This window comes from Pinus tabuliformis, chromosome 7 (genome assembly GCF_031772625.1).
Source record: "Pinus tabuliformis cultivar Carrire ecotype Pingquan chromosome 7, CPIR1, whole genome shotgun sequence".
NCBI lineage: Eukaryota > Viridiplantae > Streptophyta > Pinopsida > Pinales > Pinaceae > Pinus > Pinus tabuliformis.
The window spans coordinates 1,907,305,779-1,907,328,967 of record NC_142293.1 but is presented as its reverse complement, the minus strand read 5'-3'; positions in this window follow the sequence as shown (position 1 = coordinate 1,907,328,967).

Here is a 23,189-nt window from a genome sequence, read left to right as displayed (position 1 = left end):
AATCAGGATCCTAGCCTTCCTTATGTGACTCCATATAGGCCGAATGCAACAAATTCATAAAGTGCAGAACAGAAAAAAAATTAACTCAGAGAAAAAACGTAAACAGCAGAAAAACGTCAAAATTTACACGCTCGATTTGCCCAAATGGTAGCGAATTTGAAGAAAATAAAACATGGGTTTTTTTGTCAGGTGGGTCGGTTAGATAACCCAGAAACCGTTTGAGGAAATTTGTAGCGGTCTGGGAGGAATCTGCGGTTCTTCGTAGTGTATTTTTGAGTGCCGCGTGAGAAAAAAACAGAGTTTTAATTAAATGAACAGCAGTAATTTAATGCAGCGTGCCTGAAGAAGATAAATCAAATTAGGAGTCAAATATGTGTTGGAAATCAATCAAATTACACATCTCTTGTTTTAAAACATTCATCCAACACCTGTTTAACAAACAGTTTGAATTGAACACGACTCTCTGTCATTAAATCCCATGAAGTCGCTGCCGGTTAAATTTTGGGAAGAAATGGAACTGAAGTGGAGCAATTTATAAATTGAATCTTTCTGATCAGCGATTGAAACTCCTAGATATGAAATTGGTTTTCATGTGGACGTGTCTTGACTTACAACACCTTCAAACATTCAGTATCATAAAGCATTGCGTAAAGGCAGAGATTTCCGTATTCTTTCATACGGTACCAAGGTTGAAGTTTTGTGGGATGAAGTGAATGAAGAAATTGTTTGGGAAATAGCTAGAATGCAGTGTTGGCAGAAGTTCTGTAATTAGACAATGACAATCTTGAAGAATTTAAGAACAGAATCCCATTGAAACGATCCAAGGTGATAAGGTACACAGCTGGGTTTGAATAGACACCCGTATTTCCAGACACATCAGTGGGATAAGACACCTTGGATTAGATAAAACACTTTGTTATTGGTGACTCAGTGGAATGGTTATGATTGGTTATAATTATGATACATATGTGAGGGATATATTTAACTGGATAGCTGGAAAATTTTTTATTGGCAACCATTCTATTGTCTTATGCATCAAAGATATATAAAAGTAGGAATGGATTGTAACAATTTTGGAACTGATTAAATTGTATGGCGGTTGGCAGTGTCTTCCCAGGAGTCCCGTGGGATGAATCTTAGGGAGAAGATGCAAAATAATCTGTGATTTGACTTGAATTTTTTTTGCTGATAAACTGTTTTAGCCACTTTCCGCAGCTTTGTTTCAAGCTCCACAGTTCCGTTTCAAACTCGTATTACCTTGCATAACACTGCGGCTATTCCACTTACAGCCATAGTCCATCCATCTTTCCCGTGAGCATCCTCCTTGAGCATCCATAAACAGTCAAAGCTTCAGCCGAAGTTGAGATGGGGAAACTGCTTAGTTTGTTCTTCCCTTGAACGTCCATACACAGTAAAATTTTCAGCCGAAGTTGAAAGCCGAGAATGGGAAAGTTTGGCAGAGCTGAACCATGAATTGCACTAGTTAAGTTAGTTGTCTTGAAGGGGCACATTTTTTCTTTTCCACGCACACAACCACTCCATTTCACAGTACTTTCTACACTCTGCACTTTCCGCAGCCAATACAGCGTTTCCGCAGCCAATCCCAGATTCCGCAGCTGTTTTGTTAAACTCTAGGTTGCAGGTGTCATCAGGCAAAACAAGTCACATGGGTAGCTAGAGAAATGTGAGTACATGGATGGTGTCCTATTCATTCGATCAAATTTGATGAAAAAGACCCCGGTCAAAGGGAAGTCAAAATGTGTGTTATCCCAAAGTCGCCACACTGAGTCACCACAGTAAGTCGCTGCATGTCAAGAAAAAATAATAATTTTGAATCAATGAAATGAACAAGTTATTTTCTCACTTTTCTGAAGGTATTGATTAATTTTGGACTGATAATGAAAGATGAATGGCTAACTTTTTATTCAAGATTTTTAGCTACAGAGTTGTTCCCCAATTCCGCAGCCAGAAAAGCTTCAAGTGGCTGATCAAGAGGAGTCATGGATAGAGAGATAAGATGACTTTTTATTGCTTCTACTAAAACTTGTTGAATCTGCTCCAAAATGCTGAAAATAATAGTCTTCATGTCTTCAAAACTCATTGGCATAATTCCTACTATGTGAAAAGATGTTCTGATGTCGAACATAGTAGGAAATTGTTGGCTTAGTGGCCATTAATGGATGCCACTAGTCAACAGGAGAACTCTCACCATTGATGACAATGAGAGTCAAGATGTCCAAACACATCTTGCTAGGTACAAATGAATTTGCTGATGTCGAGTCACCTAGAAGATCTAACGAACAAGGGACATTAATGTATTCCCATTGTTTGTCAGCATGAGGACTTGCCATTAAGGCATGCAAGCCTCAAGGTGTTTTACAAAGAACTTAGACTCAAAGGACTATGGACTCAATAATTTGCATTGAAGCAGGGCTTATTTGCGGAATGAAAATGACAAGGAATGGAAAATGAACATGAAAGATGGCAATGGAGAACAGAAATGGCAATGGCAATAAGCATGTGAATGAGCCTCTTGCTTTTATTTGTGGGTTATGAATGGACAAAAAGAGATGGAAAGTGTATGTGAATATAAATGGAAAATATGGAGTGGAATGAGGTGAATGGTTTATTATGAAGTATGGATGTGATGGATGGATGTGATGGAGACAATAGTATCTGAAAGTTTTTTTCAAGTGTTTGGATCTGATTTTGCATCAACATATTTCCTCTTTGTTGTTGATCATCCTCTTATAAAACAAATTGGTCTCTTAGAGAGACACCATTCTCTTGTAGTCATTTGTCCTTCCTCCTGGAACCTGCAAAAAAACTAATACTTCTTCTGCAATGGAATGTAAGATTATCAAAGGAGAGAGGTGATCAATCTCTCGAGTTATGATATTCACACACAAAACTAAGAATTTGTATTAATGAAACAAGTTCTCAAAGGAAAAATCAAAATAATTTATACCTGCTTTGGAATTAGTGCCTCAAGTTGATGTTGCTTCTTTTCAGCAATTTATTTCATTATTTTCCATTTCAAACTCTAATGATATATTTCTCATTGTATAGATCTTGTTGAGATCTTTCCAATGGTACTTAAATCATCAAAATCTGATTTTGTATGAGAAAGATAGGGTGATTTGAACAATGAGGTTTTTTTAGCTACAGAGCTGTTCCCCAATTCCGTAGCCAGAAAAACCTAATTGTTCAAATCAGCCTATCTTTCTCATACAAAATCAGATTTTGATGATTTAAGTACCATTGGAAAGATCTCAACAAGATCGATACAATGAGAAATATATCATTAGAGTTTGAAATGGCAAATAATGAAATAAATTGCTGAAAAGAAGCAACATCAACTTGAGGCACTAATTCCAAAGCAGGTATAAATTCTTTTGATTTTTCCTTTGAGAACTTGTTTCATTACTACAAATTCTTAGTTTTGTGTGTGAATATCATAACTAGAGAGATTGATCACCTCTCTCCTTTGATAATCTTACATTCCATTGCAGAAGAAGTATTAGTTTTTTTGCAGGTTCTAGGAGGAAGGACAAATGACTACAAGAGAATGATGTCTCTCTAAGAGATCAATTTGTTTTATAAGAGGATGATCAGCAACAAAGAGGAAATATGTCGATGCAAAATCAGATCCAAGCCTTGAAAAAAACTTTGAGATACTATTGTCTCCATCACATCCATCCATCACATCCATACTTCATAATAAACCATTCACCTCATTCCAGTCCATATTTTCCATTTACATTCACATACACTTTCCATCTCTTTTTGTCCATTCATAACCCACAAATAAAAGCAAGAGGCTCATTCACATGCGTATTTCCATTTCCATTTCTGTTCTCCATTGCCATCTTTCATGTTCATTTTCCATTCCTTGTTATTTTCATTCCGCAAATAAGCCCTGCTTCAATGCAAATTATTGAGTCCATAGTCCTTTGAGTCTAAGTTCTTTGTAAAACACCTTGAGGCTTGCATGCCTTAATGACAAGTCCTCATGCTGACAAACAATGGGAATACATTAATGTCCCTTGTTCGTTAGATCTTCTAGGTGACTCGACATCAGCAAATTCATTCGTACCTAGCAAGATGTATTTGGACATCTTGACTCTCATTGTCATCAATGGTGAGAGTTCTCGTGTTGACTAGTGGCATCCATTAATGGCCACTAAGCCAACAATTTCCTACTATGTTCGACATCAGAACATCTTTTCACATAGTAGGAATTATGCCAATGAGTTTTGAAGACATGAAGACTATTATTTTCAGCATTTTGGAGCAGATTCAGCAAGTTTTAGTAGAAACAATAAAAAGTCATCTTATCTCTCTATCCATGACTCCTCTTGATCAGCCACTTGAAGAAGAAAATGATCAGAAGTTTTCAGCCACCACACATACAACGCATCCATTGCAAAGGGTAAGTGAAGGTACGGAATTTTCTAACTTTTAATCATAGAATTCCATAAAAAGCTAGAATGATAATTGTTTGTTATGAAACCAGCTCACAAAAAGATAGAAAAGAGAGATCCACGCCTTAGAATTCAGCCTCTTCGAGGGGGCAACCTCCTTTACATTACATAAATGAACAATTCTTGGATGATACAAATGAAAATACCTCCTTTCTATATATAGGAGTCTAAGGGGTCACAATACAATCAAAGCCTACATAACAATAATATTGTAGGGCACAACAATAACAATAGTGGGCTTCTATGTGGCACAATAGTAACAATATGGGCACTACATGGGTACATCAATATAAATAAGGGGTATAACTACAATAGTAATGGGGTAATCACTAGTATTATAGGGACCCAACATGCCCCTCTCCTTCAAAAAAGTGTTGTCCTCAACGCTTGAGTAGTTTAGGATACTTCTGCATAAAATTCTCATCCTCCCATGTGGAATCTTCAGCGGATAAGTTCTTCCACTTGATAAGGTACTCTGAAATTGATCGATTTCGTAGCTGTCGAGTTCTTGTTTCTATAACTGCTTCCGGTTCCAATATAATTTTTCCTTCCTCGTCAAGTTCTGGCAATATTGTTTGAACTGGGAGCTTGTCGCCTATAACCTTCTTTAAACATGAAACATGGAAAACTGGGTGCAATCGAGAAGCTGCAGGAAGCTCCAATTTGTATGCCATAGTACCAATCTTTTGCAACACCTTGTACGGACCATAATACTTTGGTGATAATTTATTATCCTTCTTAGCTTGCTTGAGGGACATTTGCTTATATGGTTGTAGCCGTAGGAATACCCAATCACCTACATCAAAACTTCTTTCACTGCGATGTTGATCTGCCTGTTGTTTCATTCTATTCTGTGCCAACACAAGGTTATCCTTTAAGAGTTGGAGGACTTGTTGTTGATGTTCGATGTGATGTTCCACTGCCTGAACCTTAGAATTTTCTCTTAAATATGATGTGATGGATGGTGGTTGATACCCATAAAGTGCCATAAATGGGGTCATTTTTGTTGCTGTATGAAAGGAAGTGTTATACCACCATTCAGCCAGAGGCAACCATTTGACCCATTGTGTCTGTTTATCAGATACAAAGCAACGAAGATATCCTTCCAAACATTTGTTTACTATCTCAGTTTTCCCATCAGATTGAGGATGATAAGATGAGCTATGAGCTAACTGAGTACCAAGACAAGAAAATAATTCTGTCCAAAAATTTCCAGTGAAAATGGGATCTCTGTCACTTACAATAATCTTTGGGTTTCCATGTAGCTTTTGAATTGTTTCCATAAATGCAGTAGAAACTGTACTGGCTTTAAATGGATGTGATAATGCACAAAAGTGTGCATACTTGGTAAGTCTGTCAACTACCACCATGATGACACTCTTTCCCTCAGACTTGGGTAAACCTGTGATAAAATCCATTGATACCTCCTCCCAACGTTGGCTTGGAATGGATAAAGGTTGTAATAGACCCGGTGTCTTAATTGTTTCAACTTTATTTTGCTGGCAAACCAAACATTCTGCCACAAACTTTTGAATATCTGATTTAAGGCCATCCCAAAAAAATTCCTTCTTAACCCTGTGGTAAGTTTTTAAAAATCCTGAGTGCCCTCCTAAGGGAGAAGTGTGCAATTCCATAAGAATCTTTTGTTTTAGCTGGGAATTCTTACAGAGGTATAAGCGATCTTTGTACCATAACGAATCATTTTTCCAGCTAAATGTATCAGACGTACTGGAATCTTGTTGTAGCTTTCGAATAAGTGCCCACACTTCTTCGTCATTCTTCCATTCCTCCCTTGCTTCATTTATCCAATCTGGTTGGATAATAGAAATGGCGCACAACAATGCTTCCACATCCTCATCCTTTCTTGAGAGTGCATCTGCCACCACATTTTGCTTCCCCTTTTTGTAGATGATTTCAAAGTCATAACCCAACATCTTTGTGACCCACTTTTGTTGCTCTTCAGAGGATAATCTTTGTTCTAAAAAGTATTTAAGGCTATCATGATCTGTTTTTACCTTGAAGTGTCTTCCCATTAGGTAGGGTCGCCATTTCTTAAGTGCATGGAGTATTGCCAACATTTCCTTCTCATAAATAGCTTTTCTTAAAAACTTTCCCTTGATTGGACGACTTTCAAAAGCAATGGGTCTTTCATCTTGCATTAGAACAGCACCAATTCCATTTCCTGAAGCATCACATTCCACAATAAAGGTTTTTGTGAAGTCCGGTGTAGCTAAGACCGGTGCTTGGCACATTGCCTCTTTAAGATGTTCAAAGGCCTTTGTTGCTTCCGAAGTCCATGAAAATGCATCTTTCTTCAATAATGTTGTTAGAGGTGCTGCTATTCTCCCATAATTCTTAACAAACTTGCGATAATACCCTGTCAACCCAAGAAATCCTCGCAAATGCTTTATGGATGTGGGGATTTTCCATTCCTTAATGGCTTTAATTTTGCTAGGGTCTACCTTAACTCCTTCATGAGATACAATATGACCCAAATATTCCACCTCCTGGACTCCAAAGAAACATTTGGATCTTTTGGCATATAATTGTTTCTCCTCCAATAGTTGTAGCACCCTGTCAACATGTTCAACATGATCCTTCCAAGACTTGCTGTAGATTAGTATATCATCAAAAAATACTAACACAAATTTTCTAAGGAATGGTTTGAAAATTGAATTCATCAAACCTTGAAATGTTGAAGGTGCATTGGTAAGGCCAAAAGGCATGACCAAAAATTCATAATGACCCTCATGAGTTCTAAATGCCGTTTTCGGAATGTCTTCAATCTTCATTCTGATTTGATGATATCCTGAACGAAGATCCAACTTGGTGAAGTAAATTGATCCATGCAATTCATCCAGTAATTCATCAATGACAGGAATGGGGAACTTATCTTTAATAGTGAGCTTGTTGAGCTCCCTATAATCCGGACACATGCGCCATGATCCATCCTTCTTGTGCACCAATACTACTGGAGCAGAGAAAGAACTTTGACTTGGTTGAATTATACCAGCCTCTAGCATTTCTGCAACCATACGTTCAATTTCACTTTTTTGGACATAGGGATATCTGTACGGCCTGATGTTTGGAGGAACACTTCCTGGAATCAGATGAATAGCATGATCATGATCACGCATAGGTGGGAGACCTTTGGGAGTCTCAAATACCTTGGAATGATTGTCCAGGACTTTTTGGAGATCTGGAGAAATAGATGATTCTAATGTGGAAACATCTAGCGAACATAATTGTGCAATTACACCCTTTGCTCCTTTTTTAGAAGCTTTGTCATACCATTAGAGCTGATTATCTTTCCTGGTTTCCCTGCAATACCCCTTAATTCAACTTCCTTTCCTTCCACAGAAAATTTCATGAAAAGTTCTTGAAAATTAAAAGCTATTGTACCCAAGGATTGTAGCCATTGGACTCCTAGTACAACATCAGCACCTCCCATTGGAATGGAAAGCATTGGGCTAGTCAATACATATTCTCCCATGGATAGCTTGATATTATGGCACTTTCCAGAGCAATTTATTGTTCCTCCATTTGCAATCATCACTTGACACTCTGGTGCTGGATATAGGAAGCAATTCAATTCTTTTGCTACCCTACAATGAATAAAATTGTGGGTGCTTCCTGAATCAATCAACACTATTACCTTTTTCTTCTTGATTTGTCCTTCTATCTTGATGGTTTGAGGAGTGGTAATTCCCGCCAATGCATTACAAGATATGGTCGGATTTATTTGTTCTTCATCTAGGCTTTGTTCCTGGAATATATCCTCTTCTTTTGACCTTTCTTGCTCCTTTTCTTCTTCCTCTTCACAATCTATGTAGAATAATTTCTTCTCAGCACACTTATGACCTTTTGTGTATTTGCTATCACAATTGTAACAAAGCCCTTTTGCTCTTTTTTCTTCCAATTGTTGTGGTGTCAACCTTGTAGGTTGTGGAAGACTATGGGCAACAACACTTCCATCTTTATAGTTGTGAATGGTATGCTTCCTAGTTGCCATAATTTTGCTTTCCATTTTTCTTGCTAACCTGAATGCCTTCTCTAATGAATCAGGTTCCCAAAGGCGCACATCATGTTGGATATTATCTTTTAAAGACCCTATGAACACATCAATCCTATGCTCCTCTGGAATATCTTTTATCCTTATGTTCAATTTTTGGAACTCCTCAATGTGCTCCATTATTGAACCCTTTTGTTTGAGATTATCAATTGGCTAAAAAAAGTGTTGCTTTTTGTATCCTCATAATGTGCTATCAATTCTTCCGTAAAAATTGCCCAAGTGATAAATTGTTTACGAGAACAAAGCCATTGATACCATACAAACTGATTTGGTTCCAAATATAAAGTTGCCATACGTACCTTTTGTGTGTTTTGCACATTATTGAGATCGAAGAATTGCTCCATCTGTAATATCCATGTGGCGGGATCCTTGCCATCAAACTTCCTCATATCGATTTTTGGAACATGGTGAGTCTTCGATCCAACATTAGAGTCTATGGAATCATGATTAACATTTCTTTTATTCTCATCATGAGTTTCCTTTACTACCTTTTCACCATTAGTGACCCTTTCTTGTAGCAACTTCTTCAATTCATCCATCTTATCATCCATGCCATCAATTTTAGCGTCCATGCCATCAATTTTAGCGTCAATCTTAGCTTCCATGCCATCCATCTTAGCTTCCATTCCCTTTATCTTAGATTCCACGCCATTTACCTTAGATTCCACGCCACTTATCTTAGCTTCTGTTAGCTTTTGTGAGCGTGACATTTGTTGCACTTGTTCTTGTAATTTTGATATATCATGTAGCATTTCTTCCTCTTCTTCATGAGTCATGCTAGAGCTTTCAGGCTCCTTACTAGGTGTTTGCATTTTCTTTCCTCGGGGCATCAGTTACCGATAATAAAGTTTTACTATGCCCTTTGAATTCCGTCAAGCTTACACAAAAAATAAAAAAAAAACTACACACCTTTTTTCACTTTATAGAAGCCTGATATTGAATCTGATGTATCTCTGTAATTTCAGATCCTCCAATTCTGAAATTGCTACCTGTAGTAGCCTTCTCCGTCCTCTTTCCAATGCCACAAGTCTGAGCCAAATTGGATTCTCCCAGGAAGAGTTATGTGAAGTCTCCCACCGTGACTTGCTTTTAGACTGGTTCAGTAGAGCGAACTTGTACGACGTGCCACGAGTCACTGTTTCAATCTTTGAATCTGAAACACACACAAAAGCAACTACAGTCCGTCCTCTTTCTGTACCGTTTTACGAAATTTCAATCCGATCCTCAGAGAGAGAGTTTTGACGATTTTCCCCAGGTCACCTGTTTTGAATGTAATTCAGGAGTCTGCAAAAATACCAACTTCCTCAGATCATATCTCCGAAAATATCGCGAGAAAAGCTCTGAAATTCGGACCCAAGGTTCATCGCCAATTCTTCTCAAATGGGTTTTTTTTTGCGACTTCTGAAACGTCACAGAAAAAAAGTTATAGCGAAAATGCCACGATGACCTGTTTAGAGCAGCGAAACCCTAGAATCCAAAGCTCTGATACCAAATGTTATGAAACCAGCTCACAAAAAGATAGAAAAGAGAGATCCACGCCTTAGAATTCAGCCTCTTCGAGGGGGCAACCTCCTTTACATTACATAAATGAACAATTCTTGGATGATACAAATGAAAATACCTCCTTTCTATATATAGGAGTCTAAGTGGTCCCAATACAATCAAAGCCTACATAACAATAATATTGTAGGGCACAACAATAACAATAGTGGGCTTCTATGTGGCACAATAGTAACAATATGGGCACTACATGGGTACATCAATATAAATAAGGGGTATAACTACAATAGTAATGGGGTAATCACTAGTATTATAGGGACCCAACATTGTTGGAAAAACATTTCTCTTCCTCATTTCATAAAATTGCCAATACCATCAGTTGGGGGGGGGAATACATTCATATTCATATTTTGCCATGTCCATATCATATTCAAGAGCTCACATACTTCCAGCATATATTAACTATTACATTGCTATTATGAGCATACAATGGCTTTTGAAAAAGTGCTTACAAGATAAATTGGATACAAACAAAATCATGGTTGTCACACAAGAACCAACCATCATGCAATCCAATAAAGATATACTTTGCAACAATAATCAAAATATCATTATGCAAAGTTAAAAGATCAAAATAGAAGGCAACAAAAAAATGGTTGTAACACAAGAACAAACCATGTTGCAATTCAAGTGAAACACTTTGCAGAAATATGAAGTTATCAAATGATATCATGCAAAGTTAAGCCAAAGCTCAAGGACCAAAAGAGTTAATGTAATATATACGTGTATTATGTCGATACAGTGCTGGAGATCACTTGGTTCTCCTTCACTAAATCAATCCCCGACCATTTTTAAGGCCTTTGATGGCCGTGGGTTCCATCCGTTTGGCATTCTACAGGATTTGCCTATAGGGGTTGAAGGAAAAACCGTTAGTCTGGATGTGGAGGTGGTTGATGCCCCTCTAGACTACAACCTTCTTTTGGGTCGAAGTTGGTCTTACGCTATGACAGCGGTTGTTTCGTCGGTCTTCAGAGTAATAAAGTTTCCACATAATGGCAAGAACGTAACCATAGAACAGCTGGCTTACTTTTCATTCGACCCAGCCTCTTCAGAGAGTATCCAGCATGTCGGTAAAACGACTATCCCTTATAAGGATGTTGGAGTAGGATTAGTTAAAGATGCCGGTTTACTGGGAACTTTTCCTTTTCCTCCAATCAACGCCGTATCTTCATTTGCATCTATTCATATGATTACTTCAGACACCATTGTTTATGACGATCCTTGGATCGTTCCTTCTGAATCTGAGATAGACTCATTTGGTGATGTAATGCCTTTGAGTCCATATGAAATTTCCTATGAAGCCGTGCAGTCTTTTACCGACCCGAGTTCAAGCAAAATCGACCAAATGAATGTGGTCCGTGAGGAATCACTTTTCACGTCAACCTTGGAATTAATAGCGTTTCCCAAAGTTGTGTCATCTGACGAACAACTTTGCGAAGTCCTGTGCGTAGACGATTTACCATGGGAAGATCTCCATCATAGATCTTCGTTTTTACCTGAGGATGATCGTTTTGAAAATGATTTCTCATCAATCTTTACAGCTGAATATGTCAAAGAAGCGCAGAGTCTAATGAAACATCCTGATTCAGAGCTGAATTTGGGAAACATTTCTCGCACTATTCCCATTGACATTTCAGTCAAGCCTGGAATTGTTGAGCACATTCATATAGGTGCCTCGTGTTCAGATGACGAAATTGAGACATACAAGGCCTTATTTCAAGAATTTCGCGACGTGTTTGCCTGGTCCTATGAGGAAATGCCAGGAATTGATCCCACGATTGTTTTCCATGAGATCAAGACTTACCCGGATGCTAAACCTGTCCGGCAACGTTTGCGTCAGATTCACCCACGAAAAGCGGCTGCAATTAAAGCAGAAGTTGAGAAGTTGTTGAAAGCAGGTTTCATTTATCCGATCCCGTTAACGGATTGGGTATCGAATATTGTTCCGGTTAACAAAAAACAGGGAAAAATAAGAATATGCATCGACTATAGGGATATTAATCGTGCTTGTCCCAAGGACAACTACCCAACACCATATATCGATCAAATAATTGATGATTGTGCCGACTGTGAAATATTTTCCTTTATGGATGGTTTTTCCGGTTATAATCAAATCAATATTCTACCTGCCGATCAACCAAAAAAGGCTTTCATTTGTCCATGGGGGACATTTTCTTATTGCAAATTACCTTTTGGGCTTAAGAATGCCGGAGCCACTTTTCAAAGGGCGATGTCTTATGCATTTCGTTACATCAAACACATTGTGCAACCGTATCTCGATGATTTTCCTGCTCACTCATTACATCGAGCTAATCACCTTGTCCATTTATGGGCAATCTTCATGAGGTGTAGGCATTATCGGATTCAGTTGAACCTACACAAATGTGTCTTCTGTATAGAAGTAGGACGATTGCTGGGATTTGTAGTTTCAAAAGCCGACATCCGCGTCGATCCCTCGAAGGTAGAAGCTATCATCAAATTGCCTCCTCCTTCGAGTCTTCGCCAACTCCAAAGTTTGCAGGGGAAAGCAAACTTTTTACGCCGATTTATTCCTAACTATGCCGAGATTACAAAGGGTTTTACCCTGTTGTTGAAACAGAACGCTCAATTCTCTTGGGATGAGATAGCTCAGAAATCTTTTGATGCACTCAAGCACGCGTTAACCCATGCACCGTTGCTGCATCCTCCCAACTACAACCAGGATTACTTTTTGTACCTCACCACCGCTCATTCCACCATTGGAATGGTCTTAGTACAGGAAGACGAATTCGGACCGAAACATGTGATATATTACCTTAGTCGGACCTTAAACCCAACTAAGCTCAAATATTCACATGTGAAGAAATTGGCATTGGCAGCCGTTCAAGCTGTCCAACGTTTTCGTCACTACATTCTACTCCGTAAAACTACAGTTATTTCGGATTGCAACCCTATGATCTACATTTTGACTAAACAATTGCTAGGGGGCAAGTACTCCAAATGGATTGATATCCTGCAGGAGTTCGACTTGGAATTTGAAAAATCTAAGTCTAAGGAATCTTTAGTTTTGTCGAGTTAATGTGTGACTTCCCGCGTGCTGACACAGAAACTGTGGCAGAGGAACCCATTACAAACGAATCTTTGTTTCTCATCAGCACTTTAGATCTGTGGTATGGGGATATAATCGTCTATCCCCAGACCCAATCCTTTCGGCCCTAAGTTTCAAAGTCGGAACGTCAGAAAATTCGATTCCAGTCCCAACAATACAAAATTATTGGTGATACTCTTTATCGCTGTGGGGCGGACTTGGATTTTCGCCGTTGCTTAACTCACGAGGAATCTGGAAGGGTTTTGAATGACTGTCACTCTTGAGCGTGTGGCGATCATATGTCTGGGTATGCCACAGCCCAAAAGATATTGCGCGCTGGCTACTTTTGGCCGTCCTTATTTAAAGACTGTATTATTGTGGTCCGGAAATGCCACAACTGTCAAGTGTTTGATCGCAAGATGCGCGCTCCACCTGCTCCTCTCCATCCTATAATTGCCGTTGGCCCTTTTGCCAAATGGGGTATCGATTTTATTACATGTAACCATCACTCGGCCGGGGGGCATGCGTATATCATCCTTGCGGTTGACTATTTTACTAAGTGGGCCGAGGCGATGCCTACATTCGAGGAAGACGGCAAGACAGCTGCAATTTTCGTATTCAATCACATTATTGCTAGGTTTGGTGTCCCACAAGCAATAATCACTGAGCATGGGCACCATTTTCGAAACGTTATGATGACAGAACTTACAGGCCAGCTTGGTTTGCGTCACGATATCTCAACTCCTTATTATCCACAAGCAAACGGTCTAGTTGAGTCCATCAACAAAGTTTTAGTTATCATGATGCAACGAATCATTGGTACTCATCGGTCGAATTGGCACAACATGTTATTTTCCGCACTTTGGGCGTACCGAACCTCAGTGAAAACATCAACAAGGTTCACTCCTTTCTAACTAGTTTATGGTTTGGAAGCTGTGCTGCCCATTGAATGCGAAATCCCGTCCCTTCAAATAGCTTTCGAATTGCTTCCAGCTACATCCGAAGAGGAGAAGCGTTTATTATACTTAGCTCAATTAGATGAGACTCGACGTGATGCTGCATTAGTGATCGAGACTCATGCAAAACATATGAAAGCTCAGTATGATCGAAATGTGACCCCTCAAAATTTTTCGGAAGGAGACATAGTGCTATTATATGATCAAGCTAACGATAAATTAGGTGCTAGAAAATTCGTTCCTATGTGGCATGGGCCCTACATTGTCAAGCAAAAGCTAGCAAAAAGGGCCTATGAGCTGGTAGATTTTGACGGGGACTCTTTGGGTAAACCCATAAATGGACTTTACCTAAAGAGGTATTATGCTTAAATGATGGGTATGGAGATTTTAGGTTAGGTTTTTGTTTCTAGATGGTGTGTTTGTTAGTTTAGACATTGTGCTTAGCTTAGAAAGTGTGTTTTTCGTCGTTATTCTGCTTATCTTGGTTTTACGCTTGATGTTTGCAGATATCGATGCCTCTCCAAACATACATCGGATTTGCTGATGGTGCTTGTCGTAGTACATGGAATATCTCTTCCGCAGCTTGGGTTATTTATTCGCCCTCTGACGAGTTAGTTTCTATGCATGGGGTGAGCCTCGGTCAAACAACAAACAACATTGCAGAATACAGTGCAGTGATTGAATTATTGTCTGAACCTATTTCATTTGGGATTCAGAGTTTGATAGTGAGGTTAGATTCTAAACTCGTTGTATTACAGCTTAATAGAGTGTATGCCATTAGAAATCCAGTGTTATTAAGATTATTTTTGAGAGTGCGTCTCTTGGAACGTGAATTTGATTATATTGAATATCAGCATATTCCACTGTTAGCAGATGCAATTGCTTCTCGAATGTTAGACAGACATTTGCGATAATCATACATGTAAATTTAAAAACATTTCATCACACATGTTTAACAAGATAAGCCGGTAATAATGATATATATAGATAGGAGTCTGTCAAAAATACATCGTCTTCGATCATAGGTTGAAAAACACCTTATGATCGGCAAAAACGATAAGTACAAAAAACCAAAATGTCACATGTGTCTACAAAAATGACCATCCAATCATTGGTGATGCTCTCTATATGACACCACTGCATGAGCCACCCTACACAAGGACCTCCTAAAAGGTCCTGGGACTACGACTACATAGCGCTGAAGCCTGATAGGAATATCGTCTATAGTAGTCTCTGGTATATCTACCGTAAGACGCTCTAGGTAATTTTCCAACTCAGCTAAGGTCTCTTCGACCACGTCCTGTGGGGCCGGTGCCGGTGCAACTGGTTGTCTCCTCCCGAAAGGCTGGAGATTGGCTGGACGACGTGGGCCTACATCTGCATTTTGAAAATTATTACTGTCAGTTTTGAGACGATATAAAAAACCAAAAAGTAGATAATTTAAAAACTTGTGAAAAATGAAGTACCTGTGTCATCCCATTGTTCCAGAACCATGTCCGGATCTCCATGAAAATCAACTCCGGCATAAGGAAAATCCTGTATCGAGAAGATCTGGTCCTCCAACCAGTGAAAATACTCCGGTCTAAATCGGACAACCTCCGTGCCCTCGTCAGGATGACGGGCCATAACCGCAACCCATCGCGTCAACTTAGGCTCTCGGGGAGGCCCAACCTCAACAGTGAGCTGTTGTGGGATCAACATCGGAACCCTCTCTAGGGAAAAAATGAAAACTAAAGGACCATAACTGAAAGTCTTCAGCTGTCCGTTTTTGGTCCTAGTCAGTTGGCCCTTTAAGTTGACCAACACAACATCGCACCAATTGAAAATGGTGCCCCGATAGAAATCAATCGCCATCCGCATCTGGGATCCAGTGGCAATGTGCAAAGCGGCAGCCCCGCAAAGTCTGGTAACTGTAAAGGCAATTACCATAAGTTCAGGTCGGGATATAGTTTTGATCTTTATCCCCTTCTCTTGGTCCTGATTATTGCACCACTCTAGTCGGAGACTATCAATGGACTCGCCACCCGGCCTAGTCCCGGACAGAGTCAATTGTTCACCCCTCTTGGGCAAACCAGTGAGAAAATAAATGTCTGAGGGCTCTATCTCGAGCTGGTGCCCTCCAATGTAAAAGCACTGATCCTGAACATTCTACCTTTTAACCAGCCACTCTAGAAACCGCACCTGGGCCCTCATGCCAGGTATGGCCCAGTATTTGTAAAGACCGCATGCCTTTAAAGCATCAATGGAAGGTTGGTGATTAATGGCAGCCAAATCGACATCTGCGTGCTCTCTCTCGCACCAATCAAGCATGGTGGGCAATCTACACACCATAAAACATCTGTTAGAGTCCATAAAATTAAATTTTTTTGGTCCATTTTGGAGAAATGGGGTTTGAAAATCCTCTCCGCGGTGTACGCAGCCCACCTTTAGAGATAGAGTGTATGTACGCAGGTTCTCTTAAGGCAAGCTGCGTACACCCGGCATTTTCCCAACTGAGAAAATGTCGGGGTACGCAGGTCACCAGTGGAGCACCTGCGTACCCCGAAAAGCGGACCTTGAAACCCCAAAACCTCCAAAAAACGAAACTAGGGCCTAAAAGAAAATTCTAAATGGATGGAAATGAAGAGGAGGATGTTGTAGAATACCTGATGAGACGACGTTCGATTTCGACAGTCGGATTCTCCGCAATGTTCACGGGAAGTTTCTTGCCAAAAGCCCTTTTTCTCTCCTCAACAGTAAAATGGTAAAAATGAAATGGTAAAAACCCTTTTTATAGGTTTTTTGGGTAAATAAATGCTAAATTTGTTTATTTTTCACCATGAAAAGGTATTTTTCAAAGAATTTTTATCTATCTTTAAACAGGCATGAGTAATCTGTTGGTTTTTGTGTAGGATAAAAGGATTTTCAGGGAAAATTGTCATTTTTCACAAACAAAAACATCAAAGTCATCTTCTAAGCCCTTTTATGACTCCTAAAACATGAAAAGATTGCCGAGCGTTTCTTTTACACTCGTTAAAATGGAATTGAAAGACGGTCCCCTTATAGCCCTTTTTCTGACCGAAAAAAACAGGAAAAGATTGCCGGATTTTTGTCATTTCAAATTCGATACTGGAAATAAAACGACGTGTCCTTGATTGCTTTTTACTTTTCAGGTCAAAGATACTAACTATGAAAGTACTCCTTGGTCGTAAAAGATCAAGCGGTTCTCTCAAGTATTATTTTATACTTTTTCGGGCTTGGGAGACACAAATTTATGAAAAAGTTCAACCCTGGAGTCTTCTTAAGTTTTTCAGACTCTCTAAAATTGAAAAACGCCGAGTTTCTCCTATACTGGACTCGTTAAAATTTCACAGTAAAGGACCTGTTCGATTACAAACAGGAACAGACCGCTCCTTCTTAGGGTTCGAATCTAAACTAAGTTGGACTCATTCGAAGGATGAGCTTATAATCAAGCATATGTTATCCTCCTCAAGCTTGTAAAAAATAAAGAGCTACTTGCCATAAATGGTGGGGGAAAAGAGAGAAAAATGAGCCTATTTGTTGTCCTTTGTCTCAGAAGAAGCCTTATCACCACTCTTGAACACGACACTTTTCATTCACCTGGGTTGGGAAATCCTTTGCCTAATAGTTTATCAAACCACATTGAAAATCTTCAACCGGTTCCGGGTATTAACTTTGGGTCAATTATCACCAAGCCATCTGTCGTGTCGTTATGTGTTCAAGAGGTCACTGCAAATAAACCATTCATCTGCAAAATACCCGTCGTCCATCTCGACCATCCCTGAGTCAGTCCTTACAACTACATTTCTTCAACTTGATCTATGATTTCGTGTTGTGGGTTTGCCTGCAACGGGTCGCTTTCTATCGACATCAGCACATTATCTAGAGAGATGACCTAGAAATCGCCAGTACCTTGAAATCTGCATGCATCAATGGTAGGTTTCTCGCCTTTGATGACGGTTTACATCATTGACTTTCGATCGAAGGATTTCGTGAAATTTTCGACATCAACTCATTCATTCACATCTCATGGATTGTATTGGGTACTTTGAGAACCATTGACATCACTGGTGGTCTCTCTCACACTTGTTAACAGTTTACATCATCGACTGGTAATCAAGTGGTTTCTACCATGTTCGACATCAACTCATGTATTCGCATGGATAGAATCGTAGCATTTCGGGAAGTAGAAATCAAGACCCTGGATCTATCTTCCACCATCCAGGCTGGGAGGAGTTTTGTATTCATTATATAGTAGACTAATCATAAACAGATGGCTGTGTCCATACTGTTTCTACAAGAGTCTATGATTATGATGTATTGCGAAATCATTCCTATATCAGAGTAGTAGTTAGTTTTTTAGTTAAAGTTCTCAATCTGAGTATGGGAATGCCTACCTCAACGATGATATGATCTTATATATGTATTTTGTGTTGAATATTTGCAGGTTCCGACTGGGCTCTCCACAAGATAATCCTTGAAATGATAAAGTACTTCACCCTTCCTAGATGATATGAAACCCTAATCTACTACAGGCTTTGCACTTTAGGGGGCAATCAGTTACACTAAAATTTGTCACCATGACTATTTGCAGTTAGTATGGCTCCATCAACTGTCATACTATCCTCCTTGGCAAGTCTTATGCCTCTGCTCTTCATGTCAAACTCCAAGAAAGAGAGAAAGTCTTTAAAAATCTATATAACTCTGGGTACGCAGTTTCTCTTAGCCTTACCTGCGTGTACGCACCTCAAGTTCACATTCCATGCATACTTGTACGCTCTTTCTGCAAAGGAGTGGGTGTGTACCCCTGTAAAGGTCAAAAGTCGCAAGTTTTACTTCAAAAAAGTTACTTGTGGTCGATTCTAGAGCATTCTAGAAGTTTGTTTGACGTGTATTGAGCGCCTCCAAATGGTTCATGTATCCCTATGAAAGAGGAACTTATCCCATCAAGAGGGGAGCTATCCCATTCAAAGAGGGGCTTATCCCATTGATGGTGGACCTGATTAACTTCCTCTAAAGCACTATAAATACAGGCATTGGGCTAGAGGGAGGAGAGGTTGAAAGCTGAACATTCCTAAGGGTAGATGTTGCTGGAATTTGGACTCCCTTATAGAGCTTGAGGGGAGAGATTCCCATCCTTTCTTAGCTTCATTTGGAAGTGGGTGAGCTTATCAAAGTAAAGGAGAACTCTTGCTGGACCCTGGGAGGGACCTGCACAACACCAAGGCATAGGTTGTAATGGTTTCTTTTGTTTCCACTTAATACAATTAAGCTCATTTTTCTCAACATGTTGTTATACATGATTTGTTTCATATACTCCCTGGTCTGTATGATGAATATGTTTTATTTTATGAGTTATTCAGGTGCTATGTAATCTTTTGCTTTTTAGTGAATGCAGGTTTCGAAGAGAAGGAGGAGCTCGTCCGGATCGGCGAGGCTGGACTACTACAAAGCGTCGGACTAAAGGTATGTTATAAACACATGATTGCTTGTATTCTAAATGCATATTTAGGGAAAGGTAGTGTTTAATTGCCTTTTTTGTCACTAGAAAGCCTTAGCTTCTAGGGAGGTCGGTTTTGTCTGCAAAATTGACTCTTTCCGCATGACACTTAACTTCCTCCTCTAAATCAACTTAATTCTGACCTTTGCTTGACTCTGTTCTTTACAACAACACTGTTTTAGTTCCCTGCTCAGTGCAAACATACACCTGTATACCCCTGTTAATATGCTGCTCTCTCTTTTTAAAAACAAAAATACATATATAAACAATATCCATATATGCTCATTGCCTTATTTCATTGCCAAAATTCAAACCATTGTTTTACTGTGTATGTTCAACCAGGAAAACTGAGTAGTTCACATGCATATGGCTCTCGGCCTCATAAAAAAAATCAAGATGCTCTCGGCCTAACCAAAAATATTTGCAAAAACGCTTTTGACTGATCACAAAATTTGGAAAATATGCCTACGGCCTCATCATAAAAACAATTACCAAAAATGCGCTTGGTTGCATCAAAAATATGGGCAAGAAGGCTCTCGGCCTCAGCATGGCAGATTGAGGACTATACACATACGCTCGGCCTCACAAACACGAGTGATAAAATAAGAAAACACGGCGCATTTAGCTCAGCAATCAAATCTTCGTTTGGCAAGTCAAAATTTCACATGCATTATCCATTCAATCCTTAGGCATTTCAATCCCTTGTTTTCCGTGCAAATGAAACAACAGTGCGCAACAAGGGTTATGGATGCATGTCGTTTCATAATAGTTTGACTGTTTGTTTTGACGTTTGAAACGGCGCGCAATCAAAACAATGTATGGAAAAAAACAAGCGCAGTGCGCAGTTTATAGCACTCACATTTTAATACCCACTCACCGCCATTCAATATAACATGCCATAACAATTAAGTTTCGTGCCTCCTCTGTGTATAGTTTCCATTGTTAACACGACACACCATAAAAATTCCTTGTAACAATGCCAAATCCTAAACGTGTTAACCATGTAATGCATTGTCATTTAAGGGAAGCGTGATCCACTAGCAGTGCATACCAAGATTCATGTAGCGAATCAACGGATTTGAGGCTATGGTTTCGGCTTACCTGTTATCAAGGAGCTCTTTGAGGAATATCCGGTGCTCCAAATCCTTGTTCAACTGTGCAATTGACTGGTGGCAGGGACAGAGCAATCGTAACCATTAATTCAGATAGTTCATAACCTTGACTCACTGTGTGCCGATCTTTAAACAACTAGCGCCTTACCTGATTAAATCCCGAAAATCTGTTATCCCTGAACATTAAACCCGGGATGATTTCCTTCTTTAAATCTACCCCAACTCAATTCACTCTTCTTTTTACTATGCTGCGGCTTCAAACACCATTTCTCTGAGCTATTTCGCAATGAAGATTCTGGTTTAAATAGTGCAAGAGCTCAGTCGGTTCATGACCGTTTTAGGGTTGTACTACGCTTCTTGTCCATTGGTGTTTACAATGCGTGGTTTACATGGTCATCCCGTTTGACCAGTCGCCCGACTGTGTCATGAGGATGGCCGAATCATTGTTTTGATACGCATGACCCCTGCGCAGTATACTGTCCAATGACCATGAGTTACCATGCCCCCGTGTTAAGCTCGTACCTGTGTGCTGGCCGGTAGTTGTTTGGGGTTAACATTTTGATTATTGCGGTTGTTTTACCATCATGCCCACCGTCATGCGCTTGCAATGATATACAACCATTTCTTGTTTTGCAATGATTCGCATGTAATGATATTTCAACCTCCCCGCCGTAATGTTTCAATGTTGGTTTGCATGCGACCGTCCACCATATATCATACCATATTGTATGCATTGTGTTATGAGCCTTCACTTATAACTATATCATATACCATATGTTGTGCACCACTTATATCATATGCGCGTTGGGTGATATAAATGACTTTAGCGCATTCACACATTTTGTTTTGAACTATGGTATATGTTGGTATGATATATAATAACTTTTGATTTCCATATAGCGCATGGGGTTTATTTGACTTGTATAACATACCTTTATAATTTTAAAATGACCATTTGGGTCATATTTAAAATTATCACCATCACTAATGCTTTGAGTTGTATGTGCAGGTTGAAGGTTGTCCCAGTTTGGTCTTTCTGAGCTCTTAAAGAAAAATACTTAGGAGTAATAGGATTAATGAAAATAGGGAATATGTATGGAAATGAAAGGGAATAGGGTTATGATGTATAAGGGTTATAGGAATATAGGATATGAATGATAATGAATATCCTCAGGTACTAATTTCAACTTAACAAAAACTAAAAATTTCTAAGAAAAATTTGAATTTTTAAAGCACAAAATGACTATACATATACTCCCCTGGATGATGGCTGTACAAGTGAGATGAAATCAATTGATCAGATGTTGTAGATGGATCAAAATGTAAACTTTATTGTTGCTCCTTGTTCTTCATGTTCTGGTTCTTGAATTGTTAGTCAGGTCTCTCTGTAATGATTCTTTGTTTCAGGTCCCTTTTCACTGCTTACAAAATATGCACATGTTGTTTTGAGATTGGCAGGTCTTTCAGGTCCCTTGGCAATGATTTGTTATGTCAGGTCCCTCTGTTGACAATACAAGTTAAATTCATCTGTCCAGTTAAAGAGCGGATGCAAGTCTCCCCCGTGTTGAAGATATGACTTGTCCTCAAGTCATTTGGTGGTGGAGAGTGCCCGCAGTAAAAGTATCTGAGAACAGTAGAACAAGTAGAAGGAATTCATAGAGTCCAAGTTGCCCTGGTTTTCCCCTATGAATTCGTGTTTTCAAAGTGCTAGTTGCCTAGTTTTCACTTGCAAACAAATTATTTGTTTTTTTTTATGTCTTTTTTCAATGTTTTTATTTATTTTTTATTTTTTTTATGTTTTTTTTATTTTTATTCAACTACTAGCCTGGAAGATGGCTGATCCTGTGCCATGAGTTCCAGTTCTGTATCTTCGATCAGTTGTTTCATAAGTGCTTCTTTACTAATAGGCCTATTGTAAACTTTGAGCCTGTGTGCATTCACTATAAACGAGGTGGAATCCTTGTCGATTGTCTTGATCCTGACTGCTCCATTGTCAAAGATTTCGTCAATTTCATATGGACCTAGCCAGTGTGTTGTGAACTTCACTTTGAAGTATTTCAATTTGGAGTCAAAAAGCAATGCCCAGTCTCCCTTGTGAAATGTCTTTGTTTTGATATATCTATCGTGCCACTTCATTCTTCGTTGTTGCAGCAATGTAGTATGTTCCATGGCTTGTTGACGATGCTCATCTAACTGATTCAGTTCCATGATCCGTTGTTGTTGTGCTTCTGTCAAGTCGAGTCCTAGTTCAGCTGCTAGTCTGTATGTATGTATTTGAAACTCTATAGGCAGTAGGGCCTCTTTCCCATATACTAACTGGTATGGACTGAAACCAGTTGTACTTTTCCATGTGATCCTGTAGGCCCATAGTGCATATTTTAATTTTTCACACCAATCTTTTCTATTCATCTGTATTGTTTTTGTCATGATATTTTCTA